Source organism: Salvelinus alpinus, chromosome 6 (genome assembly GCF_045679555.1).
Source record: "Salvelinus alpinus chromosome 6, SLU_Salpinus.1, whole genome shotgun sequence".
Taxonomy (NCBI): domain Eukaryota; kingdom Metazoa; phylum Chordata; class Actinopteri; order Salmoniformes; family Salmonidae; genus Salvelinus; species Salvelinus alpinus.
Window position 1 is genome coordinate 53257822 of NC_092091.1, and position 26523 is coordinate 53284344.

Genomic DNA, 26523 nt, shown 5'->3' on the forward strand with positions numbered 1-26523 from the left:
GGTGAGATCTTGCGTGGAGCCCCAGATCGAGGGAGATTATCAGTGGTCTTGTATGTCTTCCATTTCCTAATAATTGCTCCCACAGTTGATTTCTTCAAACCAAGCTGCTTACCTGTTGCAGATTCAGTCTTCCCAGCCTGGTGCAGGTCTACAATTTTGTTTCTGGTGTCCTTTGACAGCTCTTTGGTCTTGGCCATAGTGGAGTTTGGAGTGTGACTGTTTGAGGTTGTGGACAGGTGTCTTTTATACTGATAACAAGTTCAAACAGGTGCCATTAATACAGGTAACGAGTGGAGAACAGAGGAGCCTCTTAAACAAGAAGTTACAGGTCTGCGAGAGCCAGAAATCTTGCTTGTTTGTAGGTGACCAAATACTTATTTTCCACCATAATTTGCAAATAAATTCATTAAAAATCCTACAATGTGATTTGCTGGATTTTTTTTTCTCATTTTGTCTGTCATAGTTGAAGTGTACCTATGATGACGATTACAGGCCTCACTCATCTTTTTAAGTGGGAGAACTTGCACAATTGGTGGCTGACTAAATACTTTTTTGCCCCACTGTACATGTTGCAGGAGAACCCATATAATAATCCTTACGTGATTCATAGACCTTTTTCCACATGGGCGTGACACCCATAGAGACCTATTCTAGCAGCCGGAGGATTAGAGAGTTGCCGTAGTGTTTAGCACTAAGAGGCTAATGACAGACCTAGTTTCCCTGTGAGTAAATCTCCAGGTATCTGTCATGTCACTTGGGATTTGGGCTGCTCGGCGAAACATAAACACAAAAAGTGACACGCATGCATGGCTGAACGTGTGTAAAGTGTGTGTGGCAGATTTGTGTGACAGATTGTGAATATGTGTGTGCTTTCATACGTGTGTCTTAGTAAGTAAAAGGACGTCTAAAAGGAGTATTTTCTAGACGTTGAAGTTAGCTTCATTTTAGGTTCTGAATGAAAGGTGAAAAGACCATTTTCCGGACATTTAAAATACGTATTTTCCAGATGTTCAAAATATTGATTTTCCAGACATTGAAATCAGGTTCATTTCCAGTTCTGAATGAACGTTGAAAACACATATTTTCAGGACTTTGAAAATATGTATTTTCAGGAGGTTGAAATATGTATTTTCCAGAAGTTGAAATCAGGTTCATTTTCCAGTCTGAATGAAAGTTGAAACGATGTAATTTACAGATGTTGAAAATATATACGTTTTGGTCATTGATTCTATGTCCAAATTCAAACTGCACATACATTCTCAATGAAGTAAGCATTATGTCACAATACTAATTTGTATTATTGAAGATTGCAACATATAATATTTATTATTGCTCCCATCTGTCATATGCACTTATGTTATCACTGACTGTAAGTCCCTCTAGATAAGAGCATCTGATGAATGACCAAAATGTAAATGTAAAAACAAACACTTGCAAAGTATTCTGGGTATTATTCGAATGAGTTCCGCCTCCAAACAAGTACACATTTGGGTAATACTTTATTTGGATAGTCCACATGTAACATTTCAACTAACTATCTACTAACCCTACCCCTAAACGTAACCCTTACCCTAACCCTTATTCCAAACCTAACCCTAACCATAACCTTAGCAAGCAGTTGCTTATCAACAGATAGTTTGTTGATAGTATGACCATCTGTAGAGCATCTACAGACCTGTAGAGATCCAATTTTTGTTCGGTCCGGACCAGACCAAATCTGAACCAATTGTAGACATCTAGGCTGTGTTTTACAAGTTTGAACGGTACTGTATGACAGTTCAGTACAATAGAGGACAGTAGAGTACAGTACAGTACAGTTTAGTTCACTAAAGTAGAGTACATTAGAGTAAATTAGGGTGTAATACAGTACATTATACTATTATACTACTCTACTGTGCTGTGCTGTACTGAACTATACTTTACTTTTATTGACTTTACTTTACTGTACTCTACTATGCTCTACTGTATTGTACTGTACTATACCGTACTTGTCTTTACTGCCTACTGTAATATCACGTTTCAGGTAAGACCCGGGTGCAGACTGTGTTGAAGTAACAATGTTTATTACAGCAACAGGGGCAGGTAAACGACAGGTAAAGGCAGGCAGTGGTCGATAATCCAGAGTAGTGGGGCAAAGGTACAGAATGGCAGGCAGGCTCAGGGTCAGGTCAGGCAGAGGCCGGTAATCCAGTGTAGGGGCAAAGGCGCAGGATGGTAGGCAGGCTCAGGGTCAGGCAGAGTGGTCAGGCAGGCGGGCTCAGAGTCAGGACAGGCAAGGGTCAAACCAGGAGGGCGAGAAAAAGAGAGACTGGGGAAAAGCAGGAGCTGAGACAAAATGCTGGTTGACTTGAACAAACAAGAGGAACTGGCAACAGACAAACAAAGAACACAGGTATAACTACCCAGGGGATAATGGGGAAGTTAGGCGACACCTGGAGGGGGGTGGAGACAAGCACAAGGACAGGTGAAACAGATCAGGGCGTGACAGTAATGTACTTTAATGTACTGTGAACTTGTGAAGCATAGATGTCTATTATAGGTTCAGATTCTGAACCAAAATTAGACATCTATGTTTGGGCCAAATCAAGGCCGGTCCGGACCAAATCTGAACCAAAAATCCATATCTGTGGACGTTGGAATAAAGTCAGGTCCTGTGTGGCTCAGTTGATAAAGCATGGCAATTGCAACGCCAGGGTTGTGGGTTTGATTCCCAAGGGGGGAAGTTACTAGTTACCTGTACAACAAGTTTTTGGATGGCTGTTCACTGGGGCATAGGCATATTCATTACACCGATTGTGTTGCAGAATGTTGTTAAACGGAAGCAAATGGAACAAAACTGGGAGGGACCTAGCACACCTGAATTTGTCCAACAGAAACTCAAATTTTCCCTGTTTGCTTCCGTCTGGTTAGGCTAAACGGTAAACGGTTTCCGTAATGAATACACCACTGGTCACAAAAACAATGATTGATAGTCAGCTTAAACTTCTTAAATTCATCCATTATTGGGTTAAAATACAGATACTGTATAGGCCTACATTTGTAAAGTCATCCACAACAACCACAATCCAGGCGCAAATAGCTAAATGAGAAAACAGTTAGATTCACATCAATGCGCTATGTAGCCTATAAATCAATAATAAGTTCGGCTATAATAATAATAATAATAGGCTATCCATATCGCCCATAGGCTGCAAGCCTGCACCACTGCTGTCGTCCTTACCTCCAAGCGTTTATTCAAGTTGGATAGTCTTTGGATGCCGACAGAAGTCGCACCATTGGAAGACAGCTTGGACTGTAGCCTACAAAAGCCTATTCCTGTTCTTTTCCCATGATCCATTAAGCACACTTGTGGTCAGACTCGCTCAGGCTGAACAAACTTTAAACTTGCACCTTTTTTCTATGCTGATTTAAATGTCATTGAGAAAACAGAAAGCTGTCAAATCTTTTTCCGCAATCCTAGTTTTTCAAAAGTATCTGTAGTCTGATTACAATATTTTTGCTGGTTACAGCAAAAATATTTAAAAAAAAATTAATTTAAAAAAAATTGTAATCCATTACATGTAATGGACTGTCATTCCCCAACCCTGCAAACAATGAGATGTTCAGTCTTGTCTTAGATTCTAATGCCTTAGTCTACAGGGCTAATGCATTGACAGTAGCTACAATTAGTGACACAACACACACGGTATACAACAGAGCCCTGAAATGATCTAGTTTTTCAGTTGGTGTTTTTATCTCACCATGAGGAGGTCAACCCTTAGCATATGGTGCCACATCATGATTCAGTCACACTCTTATTATAGTCTTTGACAAACTAATGACTAAATGATCATTGGTGGTCTTAGCAAGTGTAAAAAAATTAAGGTTTGGTGTGCTGAAACAGTCCTTACACATTAATTACACTGCCTTGATGTTTTGATGCCTGTACCTGGCCTCCTTGGATTCAGTGACACAAAATATCATGGACACCTATAAAAACAACAATGTGAATATTGGTGGGGAAACACACAAGTGGTAATAAAAATTGCCAGGTAGATAGTATGCATAGTAAACGAAATACCCCCTTGAAAGGTAAACCGTCTGAATTCAGATAGATGACAAGCTGCCATCTTGTCTCACCCTCTCGAAGAGAATGCCTTTGAAAAGGGAACCCTCATTTAAGCTTGTGACCATATTCAGGTATTGGGTCAATGTGGGTGTATGGCACTAATGGTTGCCTCTTCCTGCTGCAGGTCCTTTCATGATGTGATCTGAGGGTGACTGTCGTATTATCGCCCTACGCACCAAACTACATCAGAAAGAAAGAGACTGTGTCAGAGAGAGAAGAGACAAGAAGAAAAGAGCCATGGGGTATGGAGCCAGACCTCAACAAACATAGTATCATTATCATACTGTAAAATAGGAATATACTGTATGCGAAATGGATAGTTCACAGGTATTATAATCATTTACATGGTGCCAATCTTTTCCATTATGTTTTTTATAATGGAAAAGATTGCAGATTTCTCCTTATGCTTGTGGAGAGGAATATGCACAAAAATGAAGGTGGAATATGGACTCAGTTCAACATTAGACAACTTTTGAGGCACGATAATGTCAGACACATTTAGATTAATGTTATTTATTTTATTACATTTATTTTGCAAAAACAGTGGCGTTGACAAATCCGAATTGAGGCAGATTTTCTATCAAAGTGTCTGGTTTCCTTGAAAAAAATCAGGAAAGAAATACATATCCTTACACACGTTTAAACAATTCACTTATTTCATGACATCAAGCTTAGCCTGCTCATTTGAGCAAATTTACTGGGTTCCTTATTCTATATCAACCGAGACACTGTATCTAATTGCCCTCTTTGAAAATGACTTAGCCTATATGTAAATGCTCAGTGAATGTAGGTCTGCTTTGATCTGTTCAAACGCAGCACCATCATTTCTGATTCACCCCCAACAGACACAGTAAGGGGTCTGGGGCTTTTAAAATTCATGCTATAATTTTTTCCCCCTTTTTTGCCTGCAATGGAATGCAATCAGGAAAAGCCCTGATACTTGTTATCCCACCCCCCAAAAAATTTTTTTTTAGAGAAGCAGAGAACTATAGAGAAGCAGTTCAATTTTGGGACCAAAGGCATAGGATGGAGTTGAAGATGTTCCTTTATTAAATATATATTGTACATTCTACACTTTTTATAAACAGTTTGGAATGCTTCCTCTTCAAGGTTTAAGCCTGGGTATCTGTAAAGCACTTCGTGACAACTGCTGATGTTCAAAGGGCTTTATAAAATATATTTGCAAGGGCGCAGTGTGTGTTACCGATAGACCAAGGACTCATTTCTCTGTTACCGATAGACCAAGGACTCATTTTTCTGTTACCGATAGACCAAGGACTCATTTTTCTGTTACCGATAGACCAAGGACTCATTTTTCTGTTACCGATAGACCAAGGACTCATTTTTGTGTATACGAGTAAGTGGGTGAGTGAGTGAGAAAAAGAGAGTGAAAAATTCAGCCACCACAAACCAACCCCAGCACTTCCTACCCTCTGAACAGCAGGCTTCTGCGCTTTAATTCTGCTTTGTCAGCCTCTGACCAAAGCTCAATCAAAACACTGTGAATACAACAATGAGATTATCAATTATTCCCAGGCCAATCTGGAACTATTCTAATCCCATCATGCACTGGTGTAGCGTGAAGTTATTTCCCCCACTAATAGTTAAAGTGATTATTAAGGTTATTTCCCCCCCTTACTACCTCTGACTTTGCTGACAGCTACTGTATTGAGGAGAAATGTACTTACTATGAATGTGATCTGTGGTTGTCGCACATAGCTATTTTAAGATGAATGCACTAACTGTAAATTGCTCTGGATAAGAGTGTCTGCTAAAATAAAAAAAATACGTAGGTAAATGGTTAGAATTGGAGGAGAGGGAGCTGATCCTAGATCTGTACCTCAGGGAAACTTTACCTTTAAAAGTTGGCACGGGGTACCTGGACCGAGTCGATGTGCATGGGTACGAGGTAATTAAGGTAGATATGTACATATACAGTGCATTCGGAAAGTATTCAGACCCCTTGACTTTTTCCACATTTTGTTATGTTACAGCCTTATTCTAAAATGTATTCAATTGTTTTTTCCCCTCATCAATCTACACACAATACCCCATAATGACAAAGCAAAAACAGAAAAAACTGAAATATCATATTTACATAAGTATTCACACCCTTTACTTAGTACTTTGTTGAAGCAACTTTGGCAGCAATTACAGCCTCAAGTCTTCTTCGGTATGACGCCACAAGCTTGGCACACCTGTATTTGGGGAGTTTCTCCCATTCTTCTCTGCAGTTCCTCTCAAGCTGTGTCAGGTTGGATGGGGAGTGTCGCTGCACAACTATTTTCAGGTCTCTACCGAGATGTTCGATCGGATTCAAGTCTGGGCTCTGCCTGAGCCACTCAAGGACATTCAGAGACTTGTCCCAAAGCCACTTCAGCATTGTCTTGGCTGTGTTCTTAGGGTTTTTGCCCTGTTGGAAGGTGAACCTTCGCCCCAGTCTGAGGTTCTGAATGCTCTGGAGCAGGTTTTCATCAAGGATCTTTCTGTACTTTGCTCCGTTCATCTTTGCCTCGATCCTGACTAGTCTCCCAGTCAGGTTTCCTCCAGACGTGACGCTTGGCATTCAGGCCAAAGAGTTCAATCTTGTTTTCATCAGACCAGAGAATCTTGTTTCTCATGGTCTGAGAGTCTTTAGGTGCCTTTTGGCAAACTCCAAGTGGGCTTTCATGTACCTTTTACTGAGGAGTGGCTTCCATCTGGCCACTCTACCATAAAGGCCTGATTGGTGGAGGGCTGCGGAGATGGTTATCCTTCTGGAAGGTTCTCCCATCTCCACAGAGGAACTCTGGAGCTCTGTCAGAGTGACCATTGGGTTCTTGGTCACCTCCCTGATCAAGGCCCTTCTCCCCCGATTGCTCAGTTTGGACGGGCGGCCAGCTCTACGAAGAGTCTTGGGTGTTCCAAACTTCTTCCATTTAAGAATGATGGAGGCCACTGTGTTCTTGGAGACCTTCAATGCTGCAGAAATGTTTTGGTACCCTTCCCCAGATCTGTGCCTCGACACAATCCTGTCTCAGAGCACTATGGGAAGTTCCTTCGACCTCATGGCTTGGTTTTTCTCTGACATGCACTTTCAACTGTGGGACCTTATATAGACATGTGTGTGTATTTCCACATCATGTCCAATCAATTGATTTACCACAGGTGGACTCCAATCAAGTCGTAGAAACATCTCAATGATGATCAATGGAAACATGATGCACCTGAGCTCAATTTCTAGTCTCATAGCAAAGGGTCTGAATACTTTTTCATTGTGGTGTATTGTGTGTAGAGTGATGAGGGGAAAATAAATTTAGTACATTTAAGAATACGGCTGTAACGTAACAAAATTTGGATGAAGGGAAGGGGTCTAAATACTTCCCGAATTCACTGTAGGTAGGGATAAAGTGACTAGGCAACAACAAGGTAGATAATAAACAGTAACAGCAGCGTATGTGATGAGTCAAACGAGTTAGTGCAGAAAGAGTCAGATGCAGATAGTCTGGGTTGGTTAACTATTTAACTAACTATTTAGCAGTCTTATGGCTTAGGGTAGAAGCTGTTCAGGGTCCTGACTTGGTGCATCAGTACTGCTTGCCATGCGGTAGCAGAGAGAACAGTCTGACTTGGGCGCAGTGTCCTGCTACGCACCAGTGTGTTCTGTGCACCACATGCTTATTACTTTAGTATTCTCCCAGCACAGTGCACAATATACTGTAAAGTTATAATCAGTTCTGCATAGGGGTAGGTAGCGGAGACAGGCCTACCCCTTCACAGACACACCCAACTCTGAGCCAGCTTGCGTCTTCTCTTTCTGTCACTATCAAACTATCAAGGAATTCTGTAATCAAACAGGAATGAAAATAACTTCTTCCTTCTTTTCTTTTCTTTTTTAAAGTATCTGAAAGGGGCTTTCATGGACTGCTGCATAATGTAGGTTGTCATAGCAACAGCCTCCCTCCTGGGAGGGAGGGGCTGCAGAGTGATCCGCTTAGTAACCAAGGCCACGCTGTGAACTGAGCGCGCACGGGATTCCCCAGCACGCAGAATAGAAATGAGAGAAAGGGTTACTGTATGTTTCAGGTTGGGCATGATAATAATAGTTATAAAGTTGGACATTGAAGTGAACAAAACTTTTCACAGTTGAAGAAAAGTGTCCAAAGATTTGCCCAACATGTGTTGGGCTATGTGATTTTAGAGGCAGAGTTTGCAAACATTCTTGAGTTTGATTAGGCTATGTGAAATAATTACTGTGGAAAGGAGCAATTACAAAATTATAAAAATTAAACAAATCTATATATAATATGTAATATGTATCATCTAAATATTTGTATGTTAAGGCATAGACTGTAATAAAATAGAAAACAAACAATCAAAACAGTCAATTATCCACCCTGTCACAAAAAAAAAATCACAAAAGCAGCATGCACTTGAATAATGTATGAAATATAGTTTCTTTTTGTACGTCTGCTGCGCACATCCAGTGAATGTAATATTGATGGCGTTTTAAAGCGGATTGGGTTAATGCATGCGTGTATTCCGCTGGGATTGCCTCCCTGCCTCGCTTTTTTGGCAGATCAGATATGCCTTTAAAACTGCAGCATAGAACCAACCCACCGCTTCATTTCCACTGAAATTGACAGAGAAGGCAGGGGGCGCACAGTTTTTGCTCCTCTCGTAAATATTGCCCTGAGGATACTGACCGACAATACATAAATGCTCTAACAAAACGTGAGTATTTCTCAGTTTATTCTTGGAGGGATACTCCGAGATCTGTTCAATGTGTTCGTTGTTTGGTGCGTCATTGTAAATTATTGCAATTAGTTTTATCAAACGATGCATGTAGTCTGGAGCACATTCATGGGACACATGCATTATTTTTCGAAGATTGTTTCAGTAGCCAATTTAAATGTTGAAAGTTGTTTCATTGTTTCAGTTACTCTCATCACTTGCTTTATCAGCGCAAGAAAGCAATGCGTGTCATATGCAGTCTTGTTTGATTTAATATATTTTTTATGGCTTGACTTGTTGTAGGCTATTCTCATACATTGTTGCCATATGTTTGCAAGGTCAATGTTATTCACACTACTTAACCCCTTGAATGGCTTGGTCGTTGTCCTTATTTCCTGGATTCCTTAAACAATCTAAATAAATCATTCGTTTTGAGTTGAGTGCTTGGTCTGCTTGCTGTAGTGTTGACATGAAGATAACAGATATCCTTCTGTAGCCTACTGGGTATCTTGTTATTGCGTTACCTTTGTTTTTGTTCTGAAAGTATGCCTTCTCATGAGTACGTGACTTAGATCAAAGATGAATCCTTACATTTCACTTTTTCCCAGGGTCTGTGAGCCAGGTCCTTTCTTTTCTTAATATACTGTACTGTACCTACGGTAGAGTATTCATTGACATAAGAGAATGGAGAAGAGCTGAATTGCCTAGTCTTGCTTGGCTCTTGTATGCAGACTCATGCCTCGTGAGTGATTCTCACATCCATCAAATCCCGCTAACTACCATTACAGGAGATAGCCCTACCTTCCTTATACAGACAGACACAACCTCCATGCACTGATCCACGTTCAGTTGTATTATAATGGTAAAGTTTAGGATCCAGGTATAAGCTGATCCCAGAACAGTGATCAGGAGTAACCTCTGGAGCCTCTATTTTCTTCTGAGTATAAACTGGCCTGAGGACAGTTGTCATGCACTGCTGTATCCTGACCTTAACAGTAGGGTGTCATTTAGCCCTGTCAGAGGTGATGTTGTCATTGGAGGGTTTAGAAGGGCCATCATCTGTCTGATTGGGTAACATGGCATCATAGGTGAGGGATGCATGGATGAAATGCACCTGGGGCCATATGTATCAAGGGTCTCAGAGTAGGAGCGCTGACCTAGGATCAGGTCTCCTCTGTCCACGTAATCTTATTCATGGTGATCTAAAAGGCTAAACTGACCATAAATCAACACTCCTACTCTGAGATGCTTGATCCGTACAGCTCCAGGACAGGACTAGAGTATGTAGGCCTGCGCTGGATTAAAACTATTGATGCTATGTTAGCATTTTAGGCTATTCATTTCTTGTACTCCTTGTTTTTGTCGCATCATTTTACTTGCAATGGTCACAATATGTGATTGCTTCAGCTTACTTATTTCCCTACTGTCATTGCAGGTTGCTGGATAAGATGTTATGTCTATGGTTGCACATACTACTATCTCATTTGTTGTTTTCTTTCATTTAGACTCATTCATGAAGTTTGTGAGAAATCCAGGCATTCTTCCATTCACACAGTAGTTTGGTATGCTCCAGTGGTCTTCACATGAATTAACAACATTGCTTCAGTCACGGCTTCAATACAGTCATTTAATTTACATTCGTTTTCCTCAGACCCCCAGTTCCTCTAAGGAGATTGTGTCAGTCTTATTACATAAACTCTCTCGCTCTCTTTTCATCTCTCTTTCTCTGCTTCTCTCTCAATTCAAAGGGCTTTATTGGCATGGGAAACACGTTCGCATTGCCAAAGCAAGTGGAATAGATCACAAACAAAAGTGAAATAAACCCTGAGATTTTCAAAAGAATAGACATTTCAAATGTTATATTACTTGCTATGTACAGTGTTGTAACAATGTGGAAATAGTTGAAGTACGAAAGGGAAAATAAATAGACAGATAAATATAGGTTGTATTTACAATGGTGTTTGCTCCACTGGTTGCCATTTTCTTGTGGCAACAGGTCATAAATATTACTGCTGTGATGGCACACTGTGCTATTTCACCTAATACTGTAGATAGGGGAGTTTATCAAAATTGGATTTGTTTTCAAATTCTTTGTAGTTCTGTGTAATCTGAGGGAAATATGTCTCCAATATGGTCATACATTTGGCAGGTTAGGATGTGCAGCTCAGTTTCCACCTCATTTTGTGGGCAGTGGGCTCATAGACTGTCTTCTCTCGAGAGCCAGGTCTGCCTACGGCGGCTTCTCTCAATAGCAAGGCTATGCTCACTGAGTCTGTACATAGTCAAAGCTTTCCTTAATTTTGGGTCAGTCACAGTAGTCAGGTATTCTGCCCCTGCGTACTCTCTGTTTAGGGCCAAATAGCATTCCTGTTTGCTTTGTTATTTGGTTAGTACTTTCCAATGTGTCAAGTAATTATCTTAGAGTTTTCTCATGATTTGTCTGGGTTTAATTGTGTTGCTGTCCTGTGGCTCTGTGGGGTCTGTTTGTTTGTGAACAGAGCAGACCAGCTTGCTGAGGGGACTTTTCTCTAGGTTCATCTCTCTGTAGGTGAGGGCTTTGTCATGGAAGGTTTGGGAATCGCTTCCTTTCAGCTGGTTGTAGAATTTAATGTCTCTTTTCTGGATTCCAACAATTAGCGGGTATCGTCTCTCTCGCGCTCGCTCGCTCTCTCTCGCTCTCTCTCTTTCTCACTCTAACCCCCCTCTCTCCCCATCTCTTTTCTTGGATGGCTGCCCACCACACTGGCAAAGTCCTCCCTGTCACATCACTGGCTCATGAATGCAGTAACTATTTCTCAGAAACAGGAAGTAGCGTGGGACGGGTGCTGCAGTATGTTAGCAGGATGCGGGTTCCCTACTGCACCAGTGCAGTGCAGCCCCAGAGCTGGACCTGAGGGATTGTTTTGCTCTTCTCATGGCCTACATATATTCTATTTTGTGGGGATTGTATATGCCAGTTCTCATTTCAGGAGTAGGGAGAAGTTGCCCTTAGACACTGATCTAGGGTCAGTTTAACATTTAACACAAGGTTAGGATTAGGGTTGGTAATACCCAGGGGGTGCAGGTTTTTGTTATTTCCTAGTATTAACACACCTGATTAACTTCATCAAGAGTTTGGTGATCAGTTGATGAGTTGAATCAGATGTGAATTGAGATAGTACTGCGGCAAGAGAAACAAAATTGCAACCTGGCGGTTGCCTCCAGGAATGTATTGAGAAACACTGTGTCACATTCCTGACCTTATTTCCTTTGTTTAGTCTTTGTTTAGTTGGTCAGGACGTGAGCTGGGTGGGTGTAGTCTATGTTATGTGTTTCTATGTGTAGGTTTGTCAATTGGCCTGATATGGTTCTCAATCAGAGGCAGGTGTTTTGCATTGTCTCTGATTGGGAACCATATTAAGGTAGCCTGTTTGCACTGTTGGTTTGTGGGTGATTGTTCCTGTTCGTGTGTTCATGTATTTTGTGTTCCCATGTTCAGGACTGTAGCTTCTTTGGTTTTCGTCTGTTTGTTGTTTTTGTTCATGTTGAAAAAGTATTCCAATAAATATGGAAACATACCACGCTGCGCTTTGGTCCTCCTCTCTTTCCAACAACGAGAGCCGTTACACACTGCTACGTATGTTTAGGAAGGAGGAAGGTACCAGTCACTATGCAGTTCACTCCTTTATACGGGCCCTTGTAGATTTTAAGGATCGGGTGGGTATAAGAAAGTTGTAATAGTGCTGCATAGCCTTCTGGTTAGTTGAATGGAGTTTCTGACATATTGCTTATTCACATGATTCACTCATCAGATCTAAAAGAAGACATCAATAAGACTTAGTGTGCTGCAGTGTGGCAATATAGCCTTGCCTCCCAATCATGGCAGTATTGATTGTTTGTAGTGGCTAGGCTACTGGACAGTTGACCACTTATTGATTTATCCAGTTTGGGCACAGCCTGTTGGCCCAAAAGGCTCACAACACTGGTGTCCTTTGACATTTGGTGACCCGTGTGAGGATGTGGGTCGATGGCAATGGTTGCTGCTGGAAGCCAGGTTGGTTCTGGCAGGTGGTTGTCAATGTGCAGGGTGACTAAATGGAGGTAATTGGTTGCAACACACACGCTCACAAATCAGACACACACACTCACACACGCAAATACCCACTCACAACAAGTGTATTTCCCAGTCATACCAGTAGGAGATGTCAATGGCTCACAAAAGGAGCATGAGCTCATGAGTCAATGCATGAAATCCACCATTGTACTGAAAGTCTCCCACACACACCTTCACAAACAAATTAGATGGTTATCTAGGGTCAGTTTTGCATTTCCCACAGTAATGGTTAATGTACGGATTGGGGGAGGGGAAGCTGATCCTAGATCTGTACTGTAGCTAGGTGAAACTTCACCCCAGAGTATGATGGAGATGCTGGAGGTGTAACACTGGAGTGTTCTTTTGCTGTTTGTGATGCTGTGTATTATGAGTGACACACACACACATTGGAGAGGTTAAAGTACATTTTAATATGGTGGTGCTGGAGACATAGCAGCATATAATTCACAGGTGGCCTACTACCCTCTGTACTGTATTACATACATACATGCATACAGACTATCCTACCGATCCTCTAATTCGGCGATGTCATTTACAAAAAAACAACAACACTCTACTTAGCAAACTGGATGCAGTCTATCACAGTGCCATGCGTTTTGTCACCAAAGCCCCATATACCATCCACCACTGCGACCTGTATGCTCTCGTCGGCTGGCCCTCGCTACATGTTCGTCGCCAGACACACTGGCTCCTGGTCATCTATAAGTCTTTGCTAGCTAAAGCCCCGCCTTATCTCAGCTCACTGGTCACCCTAACAACACCCACCCGTAGTACGTACTCCAGCAGGTATATCTCACAGGTCATCCCCAAAGCCAAGACCTCGTTTGGCCGCCTTTCCTTCCAGTTCTCTGCTGCCAATGACTGGAACGATTTGCAAAAATCGCTGAAGCTGGAGACTTATATCTCCCTCACTAACTTTAAGCATCAGCTATCTGAGCAGCGCACCGATCGCTACAGCTCTACACAGCCCATCTGTAAATAGCCCATCCAACTACCTACCTCATCCCCATATTGTTTTTATTTACTTTTTTGCTCCTTTGCACCCCAGTATTTCTACTTGCACATCATCATCATTTGCACATCTATAACTCCAGTGTTAATTTGCTAAATTGTAATTACTTTGCTACTATGGCCTTTTATTGCCTTACCTCCTTACTCCATTTGCACACACTGTATATAGATTTTTCTATTGTATTATTGACTGTACTTTTGTTTATCCCATGTGTAACTCTGTGTTGTTGTTTTTTGTCGCACTGCTTTGCTTTATCTTGGCCAGGACGCAGTTGTAAATGAGAACTTGTTCTCACTCTGGCCTACCTGGTTAAATAAAGGTACATTTAAAAAAAATTAAACATACATACAGTTGAAGTCGGAAGTTTACATACACCTTAGCCAAATACGTTTAAACTCAGTTTTTCACAATTCCTGACATTTAATCCTCGTAAAAATTCCCTGTTTTAGGTCAGTTAGGATCACCACTTTATTTTAAGAGTGTGAAATGTCAGAATAATAGTAGAGAGAATTATTTATTTCAGCTTTTATTTCTTTCATCACATTCCCAGTGCGTTAGAAGTTTACATATACTCAATTAGTATTTGGTAGCATTGCCTTTAAATTGCTTAACATCTTTGGGGAAGGTAGGACGCTACCGTCCCACCTGGCCAACATCCGGTGAAATTGCAGAGCGCGAAATTCAAATTACAAAAATCGTAATAAACATTCATGAAAAAACAAGTGTCATACATCATTTAAAAACTTCATGTTAATCCAGCCGCTTTGTCAGATTTCAAAAAACCTTTACGGCGAAAGCACACCATGCGATTATCTGAGGACAGCGCCCCGCACACAAAAGCATTACATACATTTTCCAACCAAGCAGATGCGTCACGAAAGTCAGAAATAGCGATAAAATAATTATTTTCTTTGAAGATCTTCATCTTGTTGCAATCACAAGGGTCCCAGCTACATAACAAATGGTCCTTTTGTTAGATAAAGTCCTTCTTTATATCCCAAAAAGTCAGTTTAGTTGACTCAGTAATCCACTGGTTTCCCTCGTTCAAAATGCATCCCGTAAGTTACCAATAAACCTTGTCCAAACAAGTCAAACAACATTTCTAATCAATCCTCAGGTACCCTAATATGTAAATAAACAATCAAATTTGAGACGGAGAATAGTATGTTCATTACCGGAGATAAATAACGAAGTGCGCGCTCTCATCCACGTGCGTGAAAACACTACAGCCAAAATGGGAGCCACTTACAAAAACTACAAATTCCTGCTCATTTTTCAAAAAACAAGCCTGAAACTCTTCCTAAGACTGTTTCTAAAGACAGCCTTAGGAACTGCAATCTGGGAGATATTTCTTGTCTATTCCCATAGAGAGCCATTATAATCAGTGGTTAGCTCCAAAAATAAAACTGCTCCTCAGGTTTTCACCTGCCAATTCAGTTATGTTATACTCACATACATTATTTTAACAGTTTTAGAAACTTTAGAGTGTTTTCTATCCAATACTACTAATGATATGCATATCCTAGCTTCTGGGCTTGAGTAACAGGCAGTTTACTTTGGAAACCTCATTCATCCAAACTTCCGAATACTGCCCCCTACCCAGAAGAAGTTAACTTGGGTCAAACGTTTTGGGTATCCTTCCACGAGCTTCCCACAATAAGTTGGGTGAATTTTGACCCATTCCTCCTGATAGAGCTGGTGTAACTGAGTTTGTAGGCCTCCTTGCCTGCACACACTTTTTCAGTTCTGCCCACAAATGTTCTATGGGATTGAGGCCAGGGCTTTGTGATGGCCACTCCAATACCTTGACTTTGTTGTCCTTAAGCCATTTTGCCACAACTTTGAAAGTATGCTTGGGGTCATTGTCCATTTGGAAGACCCTTTTGCGACCAAGCTTTAACTTCCTGACTGATGTCTTGAGATGTTGCTTCAATATATCCACATAATTTTCCTCCCTCATGATGCCATCTATTTTGTGAAGTGCACCAGTCCCTCCTCCAGCAAAGGACCCCCACCCCCACATGATGCTGCCACCCCAGTGCTTCACGGTTGGGATGGTGTTCTACAGCTTGCAATCCTCCCCCCTTTTCCTCCAAACATATTGATGATCATTATGGCCAAACAGTTCGATTTTTGTTTCATCAGACCAGAGGACATTTCTCCAAAAAGTACGATCTTTGTCCCCATGTGCAGTTGCAAACCGTAGTCTGGCTTTTTCATGGCGGTTTTGGAGCAGTTGCTTCTTCCTTGCTGAGCGGCCTTTCAGGTTATGTCGATGTAGGACTCGTTTTACTGTGGATATAGATACTTTTGTAGCTGTTTCTTCCAGCATCTCCACAAGGTCCTTTGCTGTTGTTCTGGGATTGATTTTCACTTTTCGCACCAAAGTACGTTAATCTCCAGGAGACAGAATGCGTCTCCTTCCTGAGCGGTATGACAGCTGCGTGGTCCCATGGTGTTTATACTTGCGTACTATTGTTTGTACAGATGAATGTTGTACCTTCAGGCGTTTAGAAATTGCTCCCAAGGATGAACCAGACTTGTGGAGGTCTACAATTCTTTTTCTGAGGTCTTGGCTGATTTCTTTTGATTTCCCCATGAAGTGAAGCAAAGAGGCACTGAGTTTGAAGGTAGGCTTTGAAATACATCCACAGGTACACCTCCAATTGACTCAAATGATGTCAATTAGCCTATCAGAAGCTTCTAAAGCCATGACATCATTTTCTGGAATTTTCCAAGCTGTTTAAAGGCACAGTCAACTTAGTGTATGTAAACTTCCGACTTCAACTGTAAATGCGCGCACACACACACACACACACATACAGAGAATAGCTTGTTTCCATGGCACCCGTAATGTATTGGTGTGATGTGGTGTCTAGTGTGATGTGGTGGCTGGTAAAATGGGTCAATGTACCCTGAAAAGGTGGCTCGTAATTGTTTACAGTCAGAGAAGCAAAAGAGTAGATTTAGGACAAGTGAATGGACTGATGAGTTGTCTTAGCGAAGAAGGTAGTTGTGTAAATGGATGAGCTATGCCTGACCGCAATGCTGTATCTAGGATAATTGTGTGTGTTTGTGTTTGCTTGCCTGTGTGTGTGTGTTTTTCTGGCTGTCTGTCTGTACATGTCTAGGTCTGTGTGTACGTACTGTAGTTCCAGGACTCTCATCTTGCAACCAATCCAAGCATGAAATAGCATGTAAGCTCTCTGCCCACTCATCTCATCCTCTCCGGGTTCAATGCTAACAGAGTCTGCTACAGCTCTCTGTCTGCATCCCAAATGGGCTCTGCCCAAAAGTAGTGCACTAAATTTGGGACGCAACCTCTGTTTCTCTCTCGAAGCAGATTTATACCAACTCCCTTCTCTTATCTCATCTTCCGCTGAGGCCAACATACGTGAACTTTCATTCATTGAAGTGGCTCCTAACCACTGAATCCTGATCAGATATTGTTCCATCTGTTACGCTCGTCGTTTGAATGAGGAGACCAAGGTGCAGCGTGGTAGGCGAACATCTTACTTTTATTAAAATGAACACCGAAACAACTAAATACAAAACAACCGTAAAGTTCTGCAGGCTACACAGCAACTATACAAAATCAAGATCCCACAAACAACAGGTGGGAAAAGGCTGCCTAAATATGATCCCCAATCAGAGACAACGATAGACAGCTGCCTCTGATTGGGAGCCATAGCAGGCAAACAGAGAAATAGAAAACATAGATTGCCCACCCTAGTCACACCCTGACCTAACCAAATAGAGAATCAAAAGGCTCTCTAAGGTCAGGGCGTGACACCATCCACATTATGGGGATTATTGTTTTGTATGTGAAAAGGTGATTCTAGGAGTTCGTCTCAATAGTCTAATGTGGATTCCTCTCGTTGGTTCCTCTCCTTATTTTGTTCTAATCTCCACTGACTGTGGTGAACGTATTATTTTTTTATTTAAAAAAATATATATATATATATATTTTATCCCTACTTTATCCCCCCTATTTTATCCCCCCTCTTCCGAGGACAAATATCTTAGTTTTTTTTTTACAGCTTCTTTTCTACATATACATACATTTTACATATACATTTTACATACATGGTGCTTTTATATATATAACAACAATACATTACCAAACAGACTCTTTAATCCCAACCCTCAGCCACTCTCAGCCCATCCCACCTATCACTATAGACCGCCCTTGTTTGGTTTCCTAGTGCCATATATTTTTCAATTGTGCTGTGATGTTTTACAACATTTTTTTATCTTTCTTATCGTATATTATCTACAGATTGTGAGCTAAAGATGAATGCCTTTCCTACGAGTATTATTATATTATTTATTGATTGGCCATGGCTTTCCAGATCGCCCAACACTGCTATTTGTAAGCTTAATTTTAAGTGAATGTTGTGATTTCTTTTTTAACCATTCATGAACCTGTGACCAGAAAGCTACATAGGGGCAATACCAGAATAAATTATCTATTGATTCTGTCTCTTCACAACAAAATCTACAGAGCTGAGATTGTTGCCCCATATATACATGTGGTCCCGTGTGGCTCAGTTGGTAGAGCATGGCGCTTGCAACGCCAGGGTTGTGGGTTCATTCCCCACGGGGGGACCAGGATGAATATGTATGAACTTTCCAATTTGTAAGTCGCTCTGGATAAGAGCGTCAGCTAAATGACTTAAATGTAAATGTACAGTGGGGAGAACAAGTATTTGAATCACTGCCGATTTTGAAGGTTTTCCTACTTACAAAGCATGTAGAGGTCTGTAATTTTTATCATAGGTACACTTCAACTGTGAGAGACGGAATCTAAAACAAAAATCCAGAAAATCACATTGTATGATTTTTAAGTAATTAATTTGCATTTTATTGCATGACATAAGTATTTGATACATCAGAAAAGCAGAACTTAATATTTGGTACAGAAACCTTTGTTTGCAATTACAGAGATCATACGTTTCCTGTAGTTCTTCACCAGGTTTGCACACACTGCAGCAGGGATTTTGGCCCACTCCTCCATACAGACCTTCTCCAGATCCTTCAGGTTTCGGGGCTGTCGCTGGGCAATACGGACTTTCAGCTCCCTCCAAAGATTTTCTATTGGGTTCAGGTCTGGAGACTGGCTAGGCCACTCCAGGACCTTGAGATGCTTCTTACGGAGCCACTCCTTAGTTGCCCTGGCTGTGTGTTTCGGGTCGTTGTCATGCTGGAAGACCCAGCCACGACCCATCTTCAATGCTCTTACTGAGGGAAGGAGGTTGTTGGCCAAGATCTCGCGATACATGGCCCCATCCATCCTCCCCTCAATACGGTGCAGTCGTCCTGTCCCCTTTGCAGAAAAGCATCCCCAAAGAATGATGTTTCCACCTCCATGCTTCACGGTTGGGATGGTGTTCTTGGGCTTGTACTCATCCTTCTTCTTCCTCCAAACATGGCGAGTGGAGTTTAGACCAAAAAGCTCTATTTTTGTCTCATCAGACCACATGACCTTCTCCCATTCCTCCTCTGGATCATCCAGATGGTCATTAGCAAACTTCAGACGGGCCTGGACATGCAATGGCTTGAGCAGGGGGACCTGGCGTTCGCTGCAGGATTTTAATCCATGACGGCGTTGTGTGTTACTAATGGTTTTCTTTGAGACTGTTGTCCCAGCTCTCTTCAGGTCATTGACCAGGTCCTGCCGTGTAGTTCTGGGCTGATCCCTCACCTTCCTCATGATCATTGATGCCTCACGAGGTGAGATCTTGCATGGAGCCCCAGACCGAGGGTGATTGACCGTCATCTTGAACTTCTTCCATTTTCTAATAATTGCGACAACAGTTGTTGCCTTCTCACCAAGCTGCTTGCCTATTGTCCTGTAGCCCATCCCAGCCTTGTGCAGGTCTACAATTTTATCCCTGATGTCCTTACACAGCTCTCTGGTCTCGGCCATTGTGGAGAGGTTGGAGTCTGTTTGATTGAGTGTGTGGACATGTGTCTTTTATACAGGTAACGAGTTCAAACAGGTGCAGTTAATACAGGTAATGAGTGGAGAACAGGGCTTCTTAAAGAAAAACTAACATGTCTGTGAGAGCCGGAATTCTTACTGGTTGGTAGGTGATCAAATACTTATGTCATGCAATAAAATGCAAATTAATTACTTAAAAATCATACAATGTGATTTTCTGGAATTTTGTTTTAGATTCCATCTCTCACGGAAGGGTAGTCTAGTGGTTAGAGCGTTGAACTAATAACTGAAAGGTTGCAAGTTCAAATCCCGGAGCTGACAAGGTACAAATCTGTCATTCTGCCCCTGAACAGGCAGTTAACCCACTGTTCCTAGGCCGTCATTGAAAATAAGAATTTGTTTTTAACTGATTTGCCTATTTAAATAAAAATATCCGCAAGCCAACCCCGGGCACTCCCTTATGGGAAGGCATACTAATAAGTTCAACTCACAATCGATTCTGACACAGCCACGGCACGACTGCCAAGAACACATACAGTACTGACAGTCCAGAGCGAGTAAACCTGTAAATCCACCCACTCTACACATGACGTTTTTTATTCCAGGGTCGTTGCGCTATCACCTCAGCTGTTTGGCATGATCATAGTCTTTCACACTTGCTGTTGTATCCCAGTAAGTGTATGTTTGTTATATAGAATGACCAGTGTACGTTATCAGAGAAGCCCTTCTACCATCCATTGACACAGAGGCCCGCTTGGCTCTACGCAAACCTCTGTTGAGTCAACCAAGTACACTCTGTCCCGATGTACATACATTGTGTGCTGTATTCTGTGATGTCATGATGTTGTATGTTTTCCTGGAACCACAGATGGAAATGAGCTATTTGGCTACATCTGATGAAATACAGTTATTGGACATAGTCCCTGACAGATTAAATTAAAATAGGCTGAACATTGTAACTGTGTATGTTGTTGTAGGCTTGTCCTGGTTATGGCCATGTGATGGTGATGCTAATAGGTCATAGTAGGCCTGTGTCTTCATAGACATTTCTTTAAGAGGGTCTTAATCCCTTTAAGTGAGGGTGGAAGTGGTTAGGGAGGAAACAAATGCATTTGGTGATTGCTGCAGGCATTATTAGGCTCTGCCAATAGTATTACAGTAGGAGGGAGAGAGGATATTCCCCAAGGGCAGGTCTGTGGCATAGGGAAATATTGGCTAGAGAGTATGTGTGTGTGGTGGGGGTTTTTGAAGGGGGGAGATAGGGCTAGGGATCTCTGTATTTTTCTCGGTCTGTCTGTCTGCATACATGTATTTTATGTTTGTTCGTGTGTGTTGACAACATGAGTGATTCTTTCATTGTCCAGTGCGGTGCTGCAGTTCCAATGGCTGTGCTGTGAGAGATATGGAGATTGAAGGCTATTTAAGAGGAAGGCTTTGTTGGCATCAGTGGCACCAGACCCAAACAGGATAGACTGAGTTAGCCTTTTCTGCCCTCTGTGCAGAGAGTGGTCCTTCTGCTGTCTGACATATACACTCACACAGCACTGTTCACCAGACTCTTGCTGTTGTTTTCAAGACCCCAGGGAGCTTCAGTGAGTGGCATGTTATTATGACCAGTGCTCCCTTGATCCTGGTGATTTGTAGGTAAAGTCATTTTCAGGAAGTAGTATATCTCTCCCCCGTGCGTTAACATCCTATCTTTGTTTGGGGAGATTTCTCCCTGCCCTTGTTCACTCCCCTTCACACATCTGAGTAAAAGCAACATGGCAAAAACTAGTTGGAGCTGTTGCTTACACCTACTCTGTCGTTTCAGGTCTGTGAAGCGGGGCAGAAGGGAGCATCTTTCTGGAATGAAACCCAGCCATGCTCATCTGTGTCATTGCATCTTCGCTGTTGTTTACAAAGCTGTGGACTACAAACCACAAGGCTACTTTGACAACCTGTTGATTAATGAACAAATAAATAAGCTACAATATTTATCCTTACATAAGGGGTGTCAAACTAATTTCCCAGAGTGCTGTGTTTCTGCTGGTGTTTGTTATTTCCTTTCAATTTGTGTCCAGTTAAGACCTAGACCACAAGGAGGGGGATTCCTAACTATTCAATTACCTTAAATGATCGATCAATGACGAGGGCGTGAGCGAAAACGTGCAGACACTCCGCCTTCCGGGATTTGAGTTTGACCCCTGCCTTAGACAAACAAGCACAACGTGAACATTTGGGACAGCCAAATAATAATTAATTTAAAAAATGGTGCTCAATTTGCTCTCGACTGTATTTTAGCATGTATTTCATGAGTATGTTCTTTTAGTGAAGACTTTGCAAGAAGTGATAACATCATTCTTAATTGGCACAACTTTAGTCTGCATATTCATTCATCATCCACTAGTTTTTTGCTCCAGGCCTAGTGAGGGCAACAACACTTCAGCTTTTAGCTGTGTAGTGACTTTGCTTCCTGATCGATAACTGTGTTCAGACTGCACACACAACTATACCAATGTGACTCAGTACTTTTCCAAAGGATGCTGGGATGTCAGCTGGGTAGTGTTCTTGGTGTATGTTCATTAGACACCAATCTGAAGAAATGGGACTGAAACTGGGAGGGAAATTTGATTTGACTTCCTGAACTCCAATAAAAAATGCTTGTTTTTCTTTTCTGTCACAAAATGTTTCACCACTTTGTGCCCTAATGAACACGACCCAAGAAGATGCCGGAGGGGCCTGGTACTGAACTCCTAGTGCCCTGTTCCATTTTGGCCACTAGACCCTTCCCTTAGCCCCCACCTCTGCTGTTCACAGATCTGAAATGACTTGATCAGTGAAAACAGTTGGCCTATAGTGCAAATTAAGCATAGCCTATTTAGTGAGCAAGGGGGAAGCCATTGCCGTATTGCTTCCACTTATCCAGTCTGTCCACATCTATGAACACTAAATGGGTAAGAATATGGGGTAGGCTAGGGACTTAAATGGAACCGAACCCAAAACCGCCACAAAACACTCCCCGTCGATTTAATAATCTACTGATAAAGGCCTATTCCACAAGGACTAACTTTTCTACTTCATTGCCCCTAAATTAACAACCTGTTGAACCATACTTTTCCCCAGCCTACTATTTAGTACTGTTTTGCTCACTTTGGTTCTTGTATTCATTTTCTCTGGTATAATTCAAAACATCACTGCTGAGCCCTTCTCCCGCTGGCCTGCCATATAACAAACAAATGGAAGGCGCATGCACAGAGCAGTAAAGGTTGATTAACTTTTCCTGTTTCTCCGTTAAAAGACCGTGCTGTTGCCGCAAGGCTGAAGTTAGTTATTGGACACCACTTTGTGTAAATACCTTTTGTGAAATACATTACTACCATCTTGTTTCTATTACAACGACATACTAATCTCTGGTTAGTGAGAATGGTTGGCCAAAACCCAGGAAATATTCGTTTTTTTTGGCCAACCATTTACTCAGACCTATCATCAGAGGTGTGTAGAAGACCATGAAACCGTAATGGGGGAGAACTCAACGACCGCTTGTTTGGTTTTGAGGGCTAATGGAGCGTGCAGATGTTTTTACCCCCACTCTTCATCGGGGACTTTATGTAGAAGTCCTGAAGTTTAATTAAACCAGTTAATTACCTCAATGACAAATTCAATGTACTGCCATGTTTTTTTAGGCACTGGAAAAGGTGCCGGATTCATTCAGTACTGTACTATATACATACATTTATGTCAAATGGGTTCCCATATTGGTTCTACATCTTACGACAATGCATTTATTATGTACGGTATCATAGTACTTTTACCTTGGATTGAATAGAACTTAAATAAATAGGTTTACTATATTTCACCTGGTGAGTCAGTATAAAACACAAACACCATTGTAAATACAAATATTATCATCCCTTTCTAACCATGCAAAACATGCTCTTCTAAAACATGACATTCAAATCATGAGTGGCTTCCGGCATGTGCTGTTTGTTTCCCCCCTCTCCTCTCCTCTTGTTACACATCCCTTACTCTCTCCCTCCTTATCTAGTGAAGTCTGTTGTTTTCTGCCTGTGACGCCTCTGGCCCTGTGGGGCTACAAGCCAAACACACACACACACACACATGTGGCCACCCCCAAGCCTCACTGAGCTCTGCGATTGGTCAATGCCTCTCCCCTGACAGTGATGCCCCTCCCCACTCCTGCTGCGCTCAGCTGGTGGCTTCTCTGTCAGTCTGTTTGCATTATCGTAACAGCTCCAGCCTCTCACACACATACCCTCCCTAACATACACACACACAGAACACCGTGTCAGAGATGAGACGGATTATGTGACAGGGAGATCTGTGTGGACGTTCTTACATACCGAGAGGGAAGAGAGAGGAGATAGAAACAGAACAGCCATGGAGTTCAAGTAAGTGGTGTTTTCTGGGTTTGGAGAAGGGAGGATGGAGAGAGAAGGGAAAAAAGAGGGACATTGACAGAGAGAAATGAAGAAGGGAGGAAGTTGTATTATCTGCATGGTGTCTCCTTTGGGGGGATAGTTGAGTGTGTGGTGTGAAGTCTCCGTGTACGTCACTAAGAGTGTGTCTCTGTAGGTCTGCCCCTCTAGCACAAACAGTCAGAGATAATTAGTTGACTAGACACATACAATGTCAAGGGAAAGATCCATAGTTGACATCCTCATTTCACTCAAATGCCTTATATCTCTTGAAATATTACTGGAACCATTTTCTTGAATAGCAACATCATATCACAACACTATGAGCAATGGTGTGGTGGCTGAATGTTGAACTTAGATCTTACTGTGTGTACACATAGTGTGTGTGTGTGTGTGTGTGTGTGTGTGTGTGTGTGTGTGTGTGTGTGTGTGTGTGTGTGTGTGTGTGTGTGTGTGTGTGTGTGTGTGTGTGTGTGTGTTTTCGTTTACAGTATTTTTGTTTGTCAGGTGTTTGACACTTGCAGTTGTTCTCCCATTGTGTGTGTGTGTGTGTGTTGAGTTTTATCAGCGTGGGCAGGCTGTAGACTGACGCCCATGCGAGGAAACCGGACACTGATGATACATTGATAGGAGGAGGACTGTGAGAGTGTGTCTGTCTCCCAAATGGCACCACTGTCCCTATATAGTGCACTACTTTTGCCCAGAGCCATATGGGCCTGGTCAAAAGTAGTGCACTAAATAGGGGGGCTCTGGTCAAAACTAGTGCACTACATTGGGAAGAGGGTACCATTTGGGACAAGGCCTGTGTATCAATTGCTGGAGTGATGAAACTTGATATCTGGTGGTTGCACTGGTCCACTGTTCATCATGCAGATAGTTATGGGCAGCTATATGGGCTACAATGGGTGTGGGGCTCTGTAGTGAGTCAAGCCCTGAAATCTTAAGTGGGTTATGATGCGATACAATCAAATTCCATCCATATATTATAATTGGAATGTAATATGCTATTTTAATGATCATGTCCTATTTTCATGGGAGTTTATCTTGCTTAGAATATTTTTTTGAAATAATGAACTATTTTATTGAGGTCTGCTTTGTATTTCATCTTGTGAAATTATATTTCCTTTTCCTATTTCCCTTATTGTTCCATGAACTGTTTTCTTTATATCTATCTGATATTCTGTTGGTTGATATTGAGTCAAGTGGTTTACACTGTGTTCGTGTTAGCTCTGAAACGTTTAGCCTTTTTAGCTAATTTAGCTAATACATTTGTGGCTGAGTGTGCTAAGGGATAGTTTGCGTCAAAAACATGAACACATGCTCAACTCATCACAGTTTTTGCTCTGTACTGAACGTGCTCTATCTTGAAAACTTGACTGCTGGCGTGCACTGTTTTGGGGGATAGTATTAGCAGTGGACTAATGAACAAAATACCAAAAGACAGTTTTTCAGTAAAGTGATCCTTTAACAGTACTGCTTCTCAGTCTCACAGATGCAGTGTATTTCGTGGTATGGCTGACTGCTCAGTGAGGGCTGAAATGGGAAGTGTATCTGACTCTGGTTGACAGATGTGCAAAGTCCATGTTTTCTGTTGCCCTGACGCTAGCACAGTTGTAGGCCCTAATTTAAGGTGACTGGAACACACACACACACACACACACACACACACACACACACACACACATACACACACACACACACACACACACTGACTCTTCTCATTGACATATCTGCTATCCTCAGACAGTGCTGTCGCTAGATGTGTAGAGTGAGTGTTATTGTCATGGACAGACCACTTATGAAAAAGACAGGCCTTCACAGATACACAGCCAGCAAAGGGGAAAAACAATGTTCAACATTGAGTACAAAGAACAGTAGGCAATGTTTGAGTATTCTTCTCAGTAAAGCACGCATACCGGTATATAGCTATATTCCTCTGACTACCAGGGAGTGGGAGAAGAGATGCAGTATATTGAGCATTCGGAACATTCCCTGAACTGCTAGGGGTCAATATTGTCCAGCAGGCACAAACATGGCTGCCGTGGCATTATGTAACAACATCTAATAGCATCAGGATGCCTTTTGGTTTAAACCGCAATGACCAAAGCCTCTATCTATAGCTGTGGGTGGGAGATTGTTTTAATATACTTGTGGGTGGGAGGATGAGAGAGATCTGTACCATCCCCCTTCCCCTCCCTATATCTCTATGATCTCTCATCATCCCATCCCTACTGC

The 26523-nt window shown here is 41.9% G+C and overlaps 1 protein-coding gene across 3 annotated transcripts in view; it reads left to right on the plus strand.

Annotated features, from left to right (window-relative positions):
- The first annotated feature begins 8682 nt into the window (after positions 1 to 8682).
- trim2a (tripartite motif containing 2a) overlaps positions 8683 to 26523 on the plus strand; it is a 59958-nt gene continuing 42117 nt past the window's right edge. For 2 of the 3 annotated variants that reach the window (XM_071407002.1, XM_071407010.1), the window contains exon 1: positions 24092 to 24261. The gene's annotated coding sequence lies outside the window, so the exon portion shown is untranslated. Of the gene's footprint in view, positions 8822 to 24091; positions 24262 to 26523 lie in introns of those variants that run through there. The other variant, XM_071407005.1, reaches the window with a different exon arrangement.